Genomic DNA, 13,274 nt, shown 5'->3' on the forward strand with positions numbered 1-13,274 from the left:
TTATGATAAATGAATGCTGGATTTTTTTTTTTGTTTTTAGATGAAATCTCACTCTGTCACCAGACTGGAGTTCAGTGGCACCATCTCAGCTCACTGCAACCTCCACCTTTTGGGTTCAAGCAATTCTCCTGCCTCAGCCTCCTGAGTAGCTGGGATTACAGGCGCACGCCACTATGCCTGCCTAATTTTTGTGTTTTCACCATGTTGGCCAGGATGGTCACTAGAGACAGGGTTTCACCATGTTGGCCAGGATGGTCTCGATTTCTTGACCTTGTGATCCACCTGTTTTGGCCTTCCAAAGTGCTGGGATTACAGGCATGAGTCACCACGCCTGGCCAGGTGTTGGATTTTATAAAATGCTTTTTCTGCATCTATTGAGATAATTGTATGGTTTTTGTTTTTAGTTCTGTTTATGCGGTGAATCACATTTATTGACTTGTATATATTGAACCATCCCAGCATCCCTGGGATGAAACCCACTTAGTCATGGAGAATTATCTTTATGATGTGCTATTAGATTCAGTTTGCTATATGTTGTTGAGGATTTTTGCATCTAGGTTCATCAGGGACATTTGTCTATAGATTTCTTTTTTTGTTATGTCCTTCTCTGGCTTCATAGAATGAGTTAGGGAGGATGCCTTCTTTCACAATCTTTTGGAATTGGTTCAGCAGGATTGGTACCAATTCTTCTTTGAATGTCTGCTAGAATTTGGCTGTGAATCCTCTGGCCTGGGCTTTTTTTGTTGTTGTTGTTGTTTCTGCAATCTCACTGCTTGTTATTGGTCTGTTCAGGATTTCTATTTCTTTCTCATTCGAGGGGTTGTACAGTTCCAGGAATTTATCTATTGCCCCTAGGTTTTCTAGTTTGTGTGCATAGAAGTGTTCATAGTAGTCTCAAATGATCTTTTGTATTTCTGTGGTGTTGGTTGTAATGTCTCCATTTTAATTTCTAATTGAACTTATTTGAATCATTTATCTTCTTGGTTAATCTAGCTAATGGAATATTGATTTTGTTTATCTTTTCAAGGGACCACCTTTTTGTTTCATTGACCTTTTGTATTTTTCTTTTAATTTCATTTAGTTCTGCTGTGATCTTTGCTGTCTCTTCTCTTCTATTAGCTTTGGGTTTGGCTGCTTCTTCTTCTTCTATTTATTTTTTGTTTTTTTGAGATGGAGTTTTACTCTGTTGCCCAGGCTGGAGTGCAATGGTGTGATCTCAATTCACTGCAACCACTACCACCTGGGTTCAAGAGATTCTCCTGCCTCAGCCTCCCCAGTAGCTGGGATTACAGGCATGCACCACTATTCCTGGCTAATTTTGTATTTTTAGTAGAGATGGGGTTTCTCCATGTTGGTCAGGCTGCTCTCAAACTCCTGACCTCAGATGACCTGCCCACCTTGGCCTCCCAAGTGCTGGGATTACAAGTGTGGGCCACTGTGCCCGGCTGGTTTATTCTTGTATTTCTACTTCCTGAAGGTATGATGTTAGGTTGTCAATTTGTGAGATTTCAGACTTTTTGATGTAAGCATTTAGCACTAAAAACTTTCCTCTTAGAACTGTTTTTCCTGTATCCCAAAGGTTTTGATAATTTGTGTAACTATTATCATCATTTCAAATAATTTTATTTTGAGACAAGGTCTCACTCCATTGCCCACACCCACCTTTCCTATTTTCTTCTTCTTCTTCTTTTTTTGAGATGGAGTTTCACTCTTGTCAACCAGGCTGGAGTGCAATGGCATGATCTTGCTCACTGCAACCTCTGCCTCTTGGGTTAGAATGATTCTCCTGCCTCAGCCTCTTGAGTAGCTGGAATTACAGGCCCATGCCATAATGCCCAGCTACTTTATATATATATATTTGAGACAGAGTCTTGCTCTGTTGCCCAGGCTGGAGTGCAGTGGCATGATCTTGGCTCACTTCATCCTCTGCCTCCTGCGTTCGAGCAATTCTCCAGCCTCAGCCTGCTGAGTATCAGGGATTAAAGCCGCACACCACCATGCCCAGATAGTTTTTGTATTTTTAGTAGAGACGGGGTTTTACCATGTTGGCCATGCTGGTCTGGAACTCCTAACCTCAAGTGATCTGCCCACTGTGGCCTCCCAAAATGCTGGAATTATAGGTATGAGCTACTGTACCCAACCTGAGCTAGTCTTAAACCCCTGGCTTCAAGTGATCTCCCCAGCTTGGCCTCCTAAAGTATTGGGATTACACTGTGCCCAGCCTCTGTCTCTCTCTCTCTCTTTTTTTTTTGGATGGAGTGCAAAGGCCCAATCTTGGCTCACCACAACCTCCATCTCCCCGGTTCAAGCAATTCTCCTGCCTTAGCCTCCCAAGTAGCTGGGACTACGGGCATGCACCACCATGCCTGGCTAATTTTTAATAGAGACGGGGTTTCACTATGTTGGCCACGCTAGTCTCGAACCCCTGACCTTGTGATCCATGGACTTTGGCCTCCCAAAGTGCTGGGATTACTGGCAAGAGCCACTGTGTCCAGCCTTTTTTTTTTTTTTTTTTAAGATGGAGTCTCTCCCTGTCACCCAGGCTGGAGTGTAGTGGTGTGATCTCAGCTTACTGCAATCTCTGCTTCCTGGGTTCAAGCTATTCTCTTGCCTCAGCCTCCCAAGTAGCTGAGATTACAGGCACCTGGTATCATGCCCAGCTAATTTTTGGTAGAGATGGGGTTTCACCATGTTGACCAGGCTGGTCTCAAACTCCTGACCTCAGGTGATCTGCCTGCCTCAACCTCCTAAAGTGCTGGGATTACAGGCATGAGCCACTGCATGTGGTCAAAAAATTAAAAAATTTTAAAAAGTTTCAGGCTGGGCGAGGAGGAGGAAAAAAAAAAGTTTCAGGCTGATGGGGAGTCCTTGAGCATAGTTGCCCATTAGAGAAATCCTGCATCTTACAGGAATGGGCCTTCCTAATATCTTGCTATGCTCAGTCATGGGCTAGGAACAGCTCATTGGAAGTGTGGCCTTGGTGTCAACACAGCAGTGGATTCAGAGCTCAGCAGCTGGGGTCTCCCTGAAGAAGGAGAGCTGAGAGGCTATTTTCATACCCTTCATATTATTTTTAGGGCTGCATAATGATTAATTGATGGAAGTATCATACTTTCTTTATTCAGTCCCCTCCCAATGAACATTATTGTTATTTCTAGTCCTTTCCTATTACAAATAAGGCTTACCGAATAACTTTGTTTTACATCATCTTGCATATTTGGAGAGAGTACCACAACTTGGGCTCCTGGGGAAGCGGACTCTGAGATGGAGATGAATATATAATTGTTTTTTTTTAACTTTATTAAAATACTGAGTTTTATTTCACATGTGTATTTTTGTCTCCCCATCATTTCCATGTCTGACCACCACTACCGTTATGTCCTATCATAACGTTCCATACATACTTAAAACCAAGCAAGGGGTGGAGTTCTATCTTTAAAAACTACAGGCATTTTGGACAACACACTCTTGGCAATGGAACCTGGACAACATTTATCAAACACGGTAGGGAAAGTTCTCACTTTGCATTATAAAAAGGACAGCCAGATATCCAACTGTTACAGAAATGAAATAAGACGGAAAACTTTTAACAAATTGTTTAAACTATTTTCTTAAAGAGACTTCCTCCACTGCCAGACATCTTGAATAGCCTCCTGGTCAGTCATTTGGAAGCAATTCTTCACATAATTGATGAACCTGGCTTCCACTTTGGGAAGAGAACCACCTTTTTCTATACTTGCTTGCATGTTTGCTTTAATGTATTCTACAGAACTAGGTCCTTTTGGTGTTTTAGGAATTTTTTCCTGTTTTTGTGAAGGATTCTTGTCCTTTTGATCGTGGTGTTGATGATGGTTTTGAGTCTTTTCCATTCTGATTTGACTTTTGTGCATTTTTAGCTGGAGTACTGCATATAGATTTCTTCACTGGTACTTTTTCTTCAGTTTCCTCATCATCAAAATCATCATCATCATCTTCATCATTATCATCATCTTCTTCTTCATCAGCATCAAGTTTTACTTTTTTCTGTGGAAACTTGCTACCACCTCCAAGGGCAGACCACTTTCCAGATATACTTAAGAGTTTCACATCCTCCTCCTCTTCATCTTCTGACTCTGCATCTTCCTCCACAGCTACTAAGTGCTGTCCATTAGTATGCACTGACCCTGAACCACACTTCAAATGTAAGACCACTGGTGGTGTTATTTCAAAGCCCCCAAGGGAAACTGTTGGCTGTACAGACATTTTCAAAGTTGCCAGTGTTACTTTAATTGGACTGCCTTCGTAATTAATTGCCTTTGCTTCAACAATGTGCAATTCATCCTTTGCACCAGCCCCTAAACTGACCATTCTTAAAGATAACTGGTGCTCATTTTCATCATTATCCACCTTGAAGTGATCATCTTTGTCGGCCTTTAGTTCACAACCGAAAAGATAGTTCTGGGGCCTCAGAGGGCTCATGTCCATGTCCATCGAATCTTCCATTGGGTGGCAGAATGCACTTAGATAGAAGAGAAGGTGGGCGGAGATAAATGACCACTGCTCAAAAGAACAGCCGTGCAGGATGGAATCACACCAGGATAATTGGTTTATTAGGGTGTGTCCTTTGGTTCAATATCTACTGAAGGGAAAGGAGGAAGGCAGGATTGGGGAGACTGAGAAGTTGGTCTGCAACTTAATGATGGGCTCAACCCCACATGTAGTTTGTAACCTAGTATCCTGTTTTTAAGCTTTGTTTTTTTTTTCCCCCTCTTCTCCTTCTTTGGCCCTTTGTATTACTTTTCAGTAATGAAATAGTAATCTTTTTTTTTTTTGAGACAGAGTTTCGCTCTTGTTACCCAGGCTGGAGTGCAATGGTGCGATCTCGGCTCACCGCAACCTCCGCCTCCTGGGTTCAGGCAATTCTCCTGCCTCAGCCTCCCGAGTAGCTGGGATTACAGGCATGTGCCACCATGCCCAGCTAATTTTTTGTATTTTTAGTAGAGACAGGGTTTCACCATGTTGACCAGGATGGTCTCGATCTCTTGACCTCGTGATCCACCTGCCTCGGCCTCCCAAAGTGCTGGGATTACAGGCGTGAGCCACCGCGCCCGGCCTTGAAATAGTAATCTTTATACTCCTTTCCACTAGGTACCCTTCACACTTATTTCATACTAGTGTATTTACTATATTTGCTTAAAACTTCCAGAGACTAAATCTTGAAACAATACAGGCAACTATGGAAATCGCCCCCACCAGGAAATTGCTTCATGGCTACCGGAGCCTAAGATGGCGCCTACCCATTCACCAGATAGAGAAATAACTCAAGTCAAGTCATGGGAACAAGTCACATTGACCTGCACTGCCTCACCCCCTGCATACCCTCCATGCCAAAACCTTCCCTTCCTAAACCCTTGTATTTCACTTGGAAATTTGAAGTGGTTTCACTGAGACAATAACCTGGATTGTATTCCCCACTGCTGGCTTTGGTTTGTAATAAAGTCACTCACCTTCTACCATATCTTGATCTTGCTAATTTGTTTTTGTTTTAGACAGGGTCTTGTTCTATCTCCCAGGCTGGAGTACATTGATGCAATTATGGATCACTGCAGCCTGGACTTCCTGGGCTCAATTGATCCTCTTGCCTCAGCCTCCCAAGTAGCTGGAACTACAGACACGTGCCATGCCTAGCTAATTTTTCTATTATTTGTAGAGATGGAGTATCGCTATATTGCCTAGGCTAGTCTCAAACTCCTGGGTTCAAGCAATCCTTCTGCCTTGGTCTCCCAAAGTGTTGTCATTACAGGTGTGAGCCACAGTGCCTGGCCAATCTCGTTGATTGGTCTTGCAAGCAGCAAGTGGCCAAACCCACATTTGGTAACAATTTCAGTCCGGAAATGGGGTGAGAAATCTGGGGTTTTATACCCCTGTAGAGATCAGTCATTGGATATAGGTTGCTTTAGGAAAATGGCATGACCCTAGGTGAGGTACCACTTTAGCCAGGCAATTCCTGAAGAGGGCTGACAGCTGAAAGATGTCTATAGCAATACTCCCAGCAACATCTTGGGAGAATAATTTCTTCCTCCCCTTCTCCTTCCTTTCCCCCTTCTCTTCTCTCTTTCCCTTCTTTCTCTCCCCACTGCTTTTTTCCTTCTTTTGGAGTCTTGCTATGTTGCTCAGGCTGGTCTTGAACGTCTGGTCTCAAGCGATCCTCCTGCCTCAGCCTACCAAAGTGTTAGGATTATAGCCATGAGCCACCCTGCCTGGCCTGAGAATACATTATTTAGTCCTGAAGAGGGATCTGGGAGGCAAGTCATGGCACAAGGGGTATAATAGTAGAATAAATTCCTAGATGGTCTAGTAGGATAATAGGATAAATTCTTAGATGCTAGGTCTTAGCAGATCTACATTTGTGATTTTAAAAGCTGTTGTCAAAATAAAAATATAATGTATATACTGTATATATTTTTCCAATATATACTTCCATAGGCAATGCAGGAAAATGTCTGTTTCCTCTTGCCCTTGGTAACACATTTAAATTTTTTTAGTTAAGCTTTTTATAATCTATGTTTTTTACTAAAACACTTTTCCACTTTCTTTCTTTTTTTTTGAGATGGAGTTTTGCTCTTGTCACCCAGGCTGGAGTACAGTGGCATGATCTCAGCTCACTGCAACCTTCATCTCCCAGGTTCAAGTGAGTCTCCTGCCTCAGCCTCCAAAGTAACTTGGATTCCAGGTGTGCACCACCATGCCAAGCTAATTTTTGTACTTTTGGTAGCGACGGGGTTTCACCAAGTTGGCCAAGATGTTCTCAATCTCCTGACATTGTGATCTACCTGCCTCAGCCTCCCAAAGGGCTAGGATTACAGGCATTAGCCACTGTGCCCAGCCCACTTTTCCACTTTCTATTTACCCGCCAAGTACATATTCTTTAAACCCTGACTCTACAATTTACTAGCTGTCTCAGTGTGTTTACATGTAAAATGGGAAAAATAGAACATGTTGGGTCTCAGAAAACAATATTCCAAAATATGGCACTTTGGCATGATGAACTAAAGCAGCCTCCAGCTACTGCCTCCCTGCCGCCACCATTTCTCAATCGTCTGTCCCTGTAATCTCAGTAGCTGGGATTACAGGCAAGCACCACCATGCCCTGATAATTTGTGTATTTTAGTAGAGACAGGGTTTCAGCATTTTGGCCAGGCTGGTCTTGAACTCCTGACCTCAAATGATCAGCCCACCTCAGCCTCCAAGTGATCAGCCCACCTCGGCCTCCCAAAGTGCTGGGATTACAGGTGTGAACCACTACACTTGGCCCATTTAGTTTCTAATGAGAATCATTTACTAACCATTTTATGAGCATTGGCCCACTCATTTTGCCTAAAAACTATTTACTACCTCTTAAAATTGTCACATTTTCCCCATCTTCCTCTCTCCAATGAAGAAAGGTATTTTGAAACTGATTTGATTGTTGGGTAATCATTCTCCAGCAATTTCCCTTGTTTAGGCTCATAAGACAAATTTATATAGCCTTTTTTCCTATTAATCTGCCTATTGTCAGTACATTTTCAGGAAACCTTCAGAGGGCAGAGAAGCTTTCCCTCCACCCCTACAACATTCCTTATACAAATATTTTGTCACCAGGCACAGTGGCTCATTCTTGTAATCCCAGCACTTTGGGAGGATGAGGCAGGAGGATGATAAGGTCAGGAGTTTGAGATCAGACTGACCAACATGGTGACACCTGTCTCTACTGAAAATACAAAAATTAGCTGGGTTTGGTGGTGGGCGCCTGTAAACCCAGCTACTGAGGAGGCTGAAGCAGGAGAATTGCTTGAACCCGGGAGGTGGAGGTTGCAGTGAGCCAAGACCGTGACACTGCACTCCAGCCTGAGTGACAGAGTGAGACTCCATCTCAAAAAAAAAAAAAAAAAAAAAAAAAAGGGAATTTGATGACATAACAAATGCAAAACCCCATATTTATAAATAGCAGGCAACTAAAAATATTCTCCATATCTTACCATCATACACTGATGACTTCTAAATTTGTACATTTAGGCCAAATTTCTTATTGGCAAGTAAAAATATTCATCTGTTTACTGGTTATGTTACTGCCAAGAGGTGGTGATCCAAACCTCCAGAGAAGGTTCTTGGAGCTCACTCAAGAAAGAATTTGGGCCGGGCACGGTGGCGTGTGCCTGTAGTCCCAGCTACTCGGGAGGCTGGAGGATCTCTTGTGTCCAGGAGCTCTGGGCTGTAGTGCGCTATGCTGATCGGGTGTCCGCACTAAATTCGGCATCAATATGGTGACCTCCAGAGAGTGGGGGACCACCAGGTTGCCTAAGGAGGGGTGAACCGGCCCAGGTCAGAAACAGAGCAGGTCAAAACTCCCGTGCTGATCAGTAGTGGGATTGCACCTGTGAATAGCCACTGCACTCCAGCCTGGGCAATATAGCAAGACCCTGTCTTAAAAAAAAAAAAGAAAGAATTTGGGGCTGGATGTGGTGGCTCATGCCTGTAATCCCAGCATTTTGGGAGTCTGAGGCAGACAGATCACTTGAGGTCGGGGGTTCAAGACCAGCCTGACCAACATGGAGAAACCCTGTGTCTACTAAATATATAAAAGTTAGCTAGGTGTGGTGGTGTGTGTCTGTAATCCCAGCTTTTTGGGAGGCTGAGGCAGGAGAATTGCTTGAACCCAGGAGACAGAGGTTGCAGTGAGCCGAGATCACACCATTGTACTCCAGCCTGGGCAACAAGAGTGAAACTCTGCTTCAAAAAAAGAAAAAATTTGGGTGAGTCCATAAAGTGAAAGCAAGTTTATTGGAGAAGTAAACAAAAGAATGGCTACTCCATAGGCAGAACAGAGATATGGGCTGCTCCACTGAGTATACTTATAGTTATTTCTTAATTACATGATAAACAAGGGGTGGATTATTCACAAGATTTCTGGGAAAGAGGTGAGGATTTCCTGGAAGTAAGAGCTCCTCCCCTTTTTAAACTTTATAGGGTAACTTCTGAAGTTACCATGGCATTTGTAAACCATCATGACGCTGGTGGGAGTGTCTTTTAGCATGCTAATGCATTATAACTAACATATAATGAGCAGCCAGGACTGCAGAGGTCAGTGAGTAGACCAGAGGTCGGCATCCTCGTTTTGGTGGGTTTTGGCCAGCTTCTTTATTGCATCTGGTTTTATCAGTGGAGTCTTTGTGATCTGTATCTTGTGCTGGCTTCCTATCTCATCCTGTGACTAAGAATGCCTAACCTCCTGGGAATGCAGCCCAGCAGGTATCAGCCTTATTCTACCCTATTCAAGATGGAGTTGCTGTTGTTCAAATGCCTGATAGTTATTTCTATCTTGATGCCCCCGTAGGCACTTTGAATTCAATATGCCCCAGTCAAGCTTATCTTTCTCTCAAAAATTGCTCCCATCCCTGGGTTTCCTAACTTTCCAAAATTTCTACCATATTGAAGTAAAAATTCTCAAAGTTATCTTGGATTCTTCCCTCTCCTTTAATCCAACATTTAATTAATTAGTAATTACTAAGTCCTGTTAAATTTTATTCCTAAATAATTCTAGTATGTGCTTTTTTCTCATAGTCAGCACTGTTCTTCTGTGGTTCAGATCCTTGTTTCCACCTTACTATTGCAATAGCTTCTTTACTAGTCTCACTTTCCTCTAATTGATCCTAAACACTTTTGTCACAGAATTTGTTTAATACACAAGGCTTATTATAGTTCTCCTTAGCTCAAAAGTCTTTAATAGATCCCTCCCTCTAGTTTTCCAGCTTCCTTCAAAACCTAGCAGGCAATTCACTATTTCTTTATCTACTACTTCCTGTAGAATTGACCTTTCCCGGCCAGGTGCGGTGGCTTGTGCCTGTAATCCCAGCACTTTGGGAGGCCGAGGTAGGCGGATCACAAGGTCAGGAGTTTGAGACCAGCCTAGCCAATATGGTGAAACCCGCATCTCTACTAAAAATACAAAAATTTGCTGGCCGTGGTAGTGGGCACCTGTAGTCCCAGCTACTCGGGAGGCTGAGGCAAGAGAATCGCTTGAATCCAGGAGGCAGAGGTTGCAGTGAGCCCAGATCACGCCACTGCACTACAGTCTGGGCAACAGAGCAAGACTCAAAAAAAAAAAAAAAAGAAAGAAATTGATTGATCTTTCTCATCTTTGTTCTCCTAATGAATGTGTTATGTGCTATCCTAGCACGAATCTTGTTTAAGTGTGTATCCCAAGCATTTGGGACACTAGGCCCACCATTACAGGGGAGGAAACCCTTCTAGATTAACCCTTCTAGATTCTTGAGAATCTAGAAGGGTTTCCTCCCCTGTAATGGTGGGCCTAGTGTCCCAAATGCTTGGGATACACACTTAATGAGCTAAATTGATATGAGTCAGGTTAACAGGAGAAAAACAATTTTAATTACATATGTATGCACAACAGTCCCACAAAATGTGGGACTCAAAGAAGGGCCAGATGTTTGACACTTACATTACATCCTGACCTCAGAAAGGAAGTGGGACTCTGCATGGTGGCACGAACCTGTAATCCCTGCTACTCAGGAGTTTGAGGCAGGAAGATCCTTGAGCCCAGGAATTGGAGGCCAGCCTGGGCAACATGGCAAGGCCAGTCTCTTCAAAATAAAAGTAAGGCTTGGGGCTTCCAGGGGTAGTGGAGACAAGTTAAGGGAGAATAAGAGGAGAAAATGTAAGGTGAATAAAGGTTGACTTTTATGCAGATAAAAGTACCCCAGATGATAAAAGTTAACTAGGAGCAGCTCTCTTTCTGGTACAGATTCCTTTAATTATGAAAAATTTCCTTTAGAAATGTAAATTTCCGCGCTACCTGCCAACGGTTCCAAACGGCGTTGTTCTGGATTCCTGTCGTAACTTAAAGGGAAACTTTCACAGTGTCCGGAGCCCTTGATGTCCTGCAAATGAAGGCGGAGGATATCCTTAAGTTCCTGGCTGCAGGAACCCATTTAGGTGGCACCAACCTTGACTTCCAGATGGAACAGTATATCTATAAAAGGAAAAGTGATGGCATCTACATCATAAATCTGAAGAGGACCTGGGAGAAGCTTCTCCTGGCAGCTCGTGCCATTGTTGCCATTGAAAACCCTGCTGATGTCAGTGTTATATCCTCCAGGAATACTGGTTCAGAGGGCCGTGCTGAAGTTTGCTGCTGCCACTGGAGCCACTCCAACTGCTGGCCGCTTTACTCCTGGAACCTTCACCAACCAGATCCAGGCAGCCTTCTGGGAGCCATGGCTGCTTGTGGTTACTGACCCAAGGGCTGACCACCAGCCTCTCACGGAGGCGTCTTATGTTAACCTACCTACCACTGCTCTGTGTAACACAGATTCTCCTCTGCGCTATGTGGACATTGCCATCCCATGCAACAACAAGGGAGCTCACTCAGTGGGTTTGATGTGGTGGATGCTGGCTCGGGAAGTTTTGCGCATGTGTGGCACCATTTCCCGTGAACATCCGTGGGAGGTCATGCCTGATCTCTACTTCTACAGAGATCCTGAAGAGATTGAAAAAGAAGAGCAGGCTGCTGAAAAGGTTGTGACCAAGGAGGAATTTCAGGGTGAATGGACTGCTCCAGCTCCTGAGTTCACTGCTACTTAGCCTGAGGTTGCCGACTGGTCTGAAGGTGTGCAGGTGTCCTCTGTGCCTATTCAGCAGTTCCCTACTGAAGACTGGAGCGCCCAGCCTGCCACGGAAGACTGGTCTGCAGTTCCCACTGCTCAGGCCACTGAATGGGTAGGAGCAACCACTGAATGGTCTTAAGCTGTTCTTGTGTGGGCTCGTAAACAACATAAAAGATTCATGGAAAATAAACATTGAGTTTCTAAAAAAAAAAAAAAAATGTAAATTTCTCTTCACAAAAGGAGTTTTGTCCTTTATTTTAGACAGTAGAGGGGAAAGTGAAGCATTTACCTGTGTGTCTGGATCTTCATGTATTTTTGCTGAAAGAAATCAATATGCCCTAGTGGCATATTTTGGGGTGCATATTCTGTACTCCTTCAGTTATAATTTGGGGTGCACATTCTGTACTCCTTCAGTTATAATTTGGGGTGGTGTGTCCTGAGCCCCAATACAATGAAATCAATCAACGTTCACCCTAACTAAAGGAGCTTTCTTAAACATTCTAGGAGAACCTCAGCATTATGCATAGGCCGTAAAAAATCCTTTACAATTCAACCCAAAGGTTAGTTTTAAAACGTGCTTCCTCCAGGCACTTTTAATTATCCTTAGACAGATGGCCAAAGCCTGGCTACGGGAACCGCATATGCTAAGAGAAAACTGACTAGAGCTCCAAGAAAATGATGATTGGCTGCCGGGGCTCAGAGGTTACAGGTTCTCCTCTGGTCAAGGCAGGAACGAAGAAACTGCTGAAGGTTCAGTTTTTGAAATACGGTTTTTGCATCGTAAAGAAAAAAGATCAACCTATCAGGAAGAACCGAGCACATCCAATCACCAATCAAAAGCGGGAAAGAAGCCAAAGCTTGGGGATACCCACGCACCAACGAGGACGTCATTCTCCAGCCCTCGCCAATGAGCAGCGGGATGGGGGGCGGGGCAGTAGGCGGACCCATTGCCCTAGAAAACAAACAAGCTGCGGTAACAACTGTCCTCACCAGCCCTCGCCTCCCGAGCCACTGTAGCCAACCCCTCAGCAAGGTGGTGATTTAATGCTTTCCATTCTCTCCGCGTGGGGATAGTTACAGTGGAGTATCGCCTTCTCACTAAAGTAAGGCACTGCTTTCCGGTGCCTCCCCGACAACCGCAGCAAGCACACTAGAACTTGGAGCTTTCTGCCTTCACAGTAACCGGGAGCCCGGCGCTACCTGAGGCGGGGGTTGGGGGGGGTGGGGGCTGGTGCGCAGGCGCGCATGCCTTGTAGGGGCGAGGCTGTGGCGACCCGAGGTAACCTGGGAGCTGTATTTCTTAGGCTGATAAAACCGCCCGGGCCGCTGCGGCCTTCGAGACTACGTTTCCCAGGAGCCTCCGCAACCATGGGGCGGGCCGGCGGGTTCGTTAATGAGCTCGAGGAAGCCACGGCGCGGCCCACCAGGTTCCAAAACAAGGAAATGAAGGGGGGAGGCGGGACTGGGGGTGCCTGCGGGAGCCGCTGCCGCCGCCGTCGCGGAGGAGGAGGAGGAGGAAGAGGTGGAGGAGGCGGCTGCCTCGGCCGCCGAGGAGTTCCTTGCTGAAGGCGGACCGCGGAGCGGCGGGCGGCGCGCGCGCGCGCGCCCGCGAGACGGCTGTTGGAGAAGTGG

General features: G+C 44.8%; 2 pseudogenes; one reads left to right on the top strand and one right to left on the bottom strand.

Moving 5' to 3' along the window:
* Positions 1-3,611: 3,611 nt before the first annotated feature.
* On the bottom strand, positions 3,612-4,482 carry LOC105707425 (nucleophosmin-like; annotated as a pseudogene).
* A 1,391-nt stretch (positions 4,483-5,873) lies between these two features.
* LOC105707417 (small ribosomal subunit protein uS2-like) lies at positions 5,874-11,781 on the top strand (annotated as a pseudogene).
* Positions 11,782-13,274: the final 1,493 nt, after the last annotated feature.

The sequence above is a fragment of the Aotus nancymaae genome, unplaced genomic scaffold, assembly GCF_030222135.1.
Source record: "Aotus nancymaae isolate 86718 unplaced genomic scaffold, 86718_ANA_hifiasm-v0.15.2.pri h1tg000040l, whole genome shotgun sequence".
Classification (NCBI taxonomy): Eukaryota; Metazoa; Chordata; class Mammalia; order Primates; family Aotidae; genus Aotus; species Aotus nancymaae.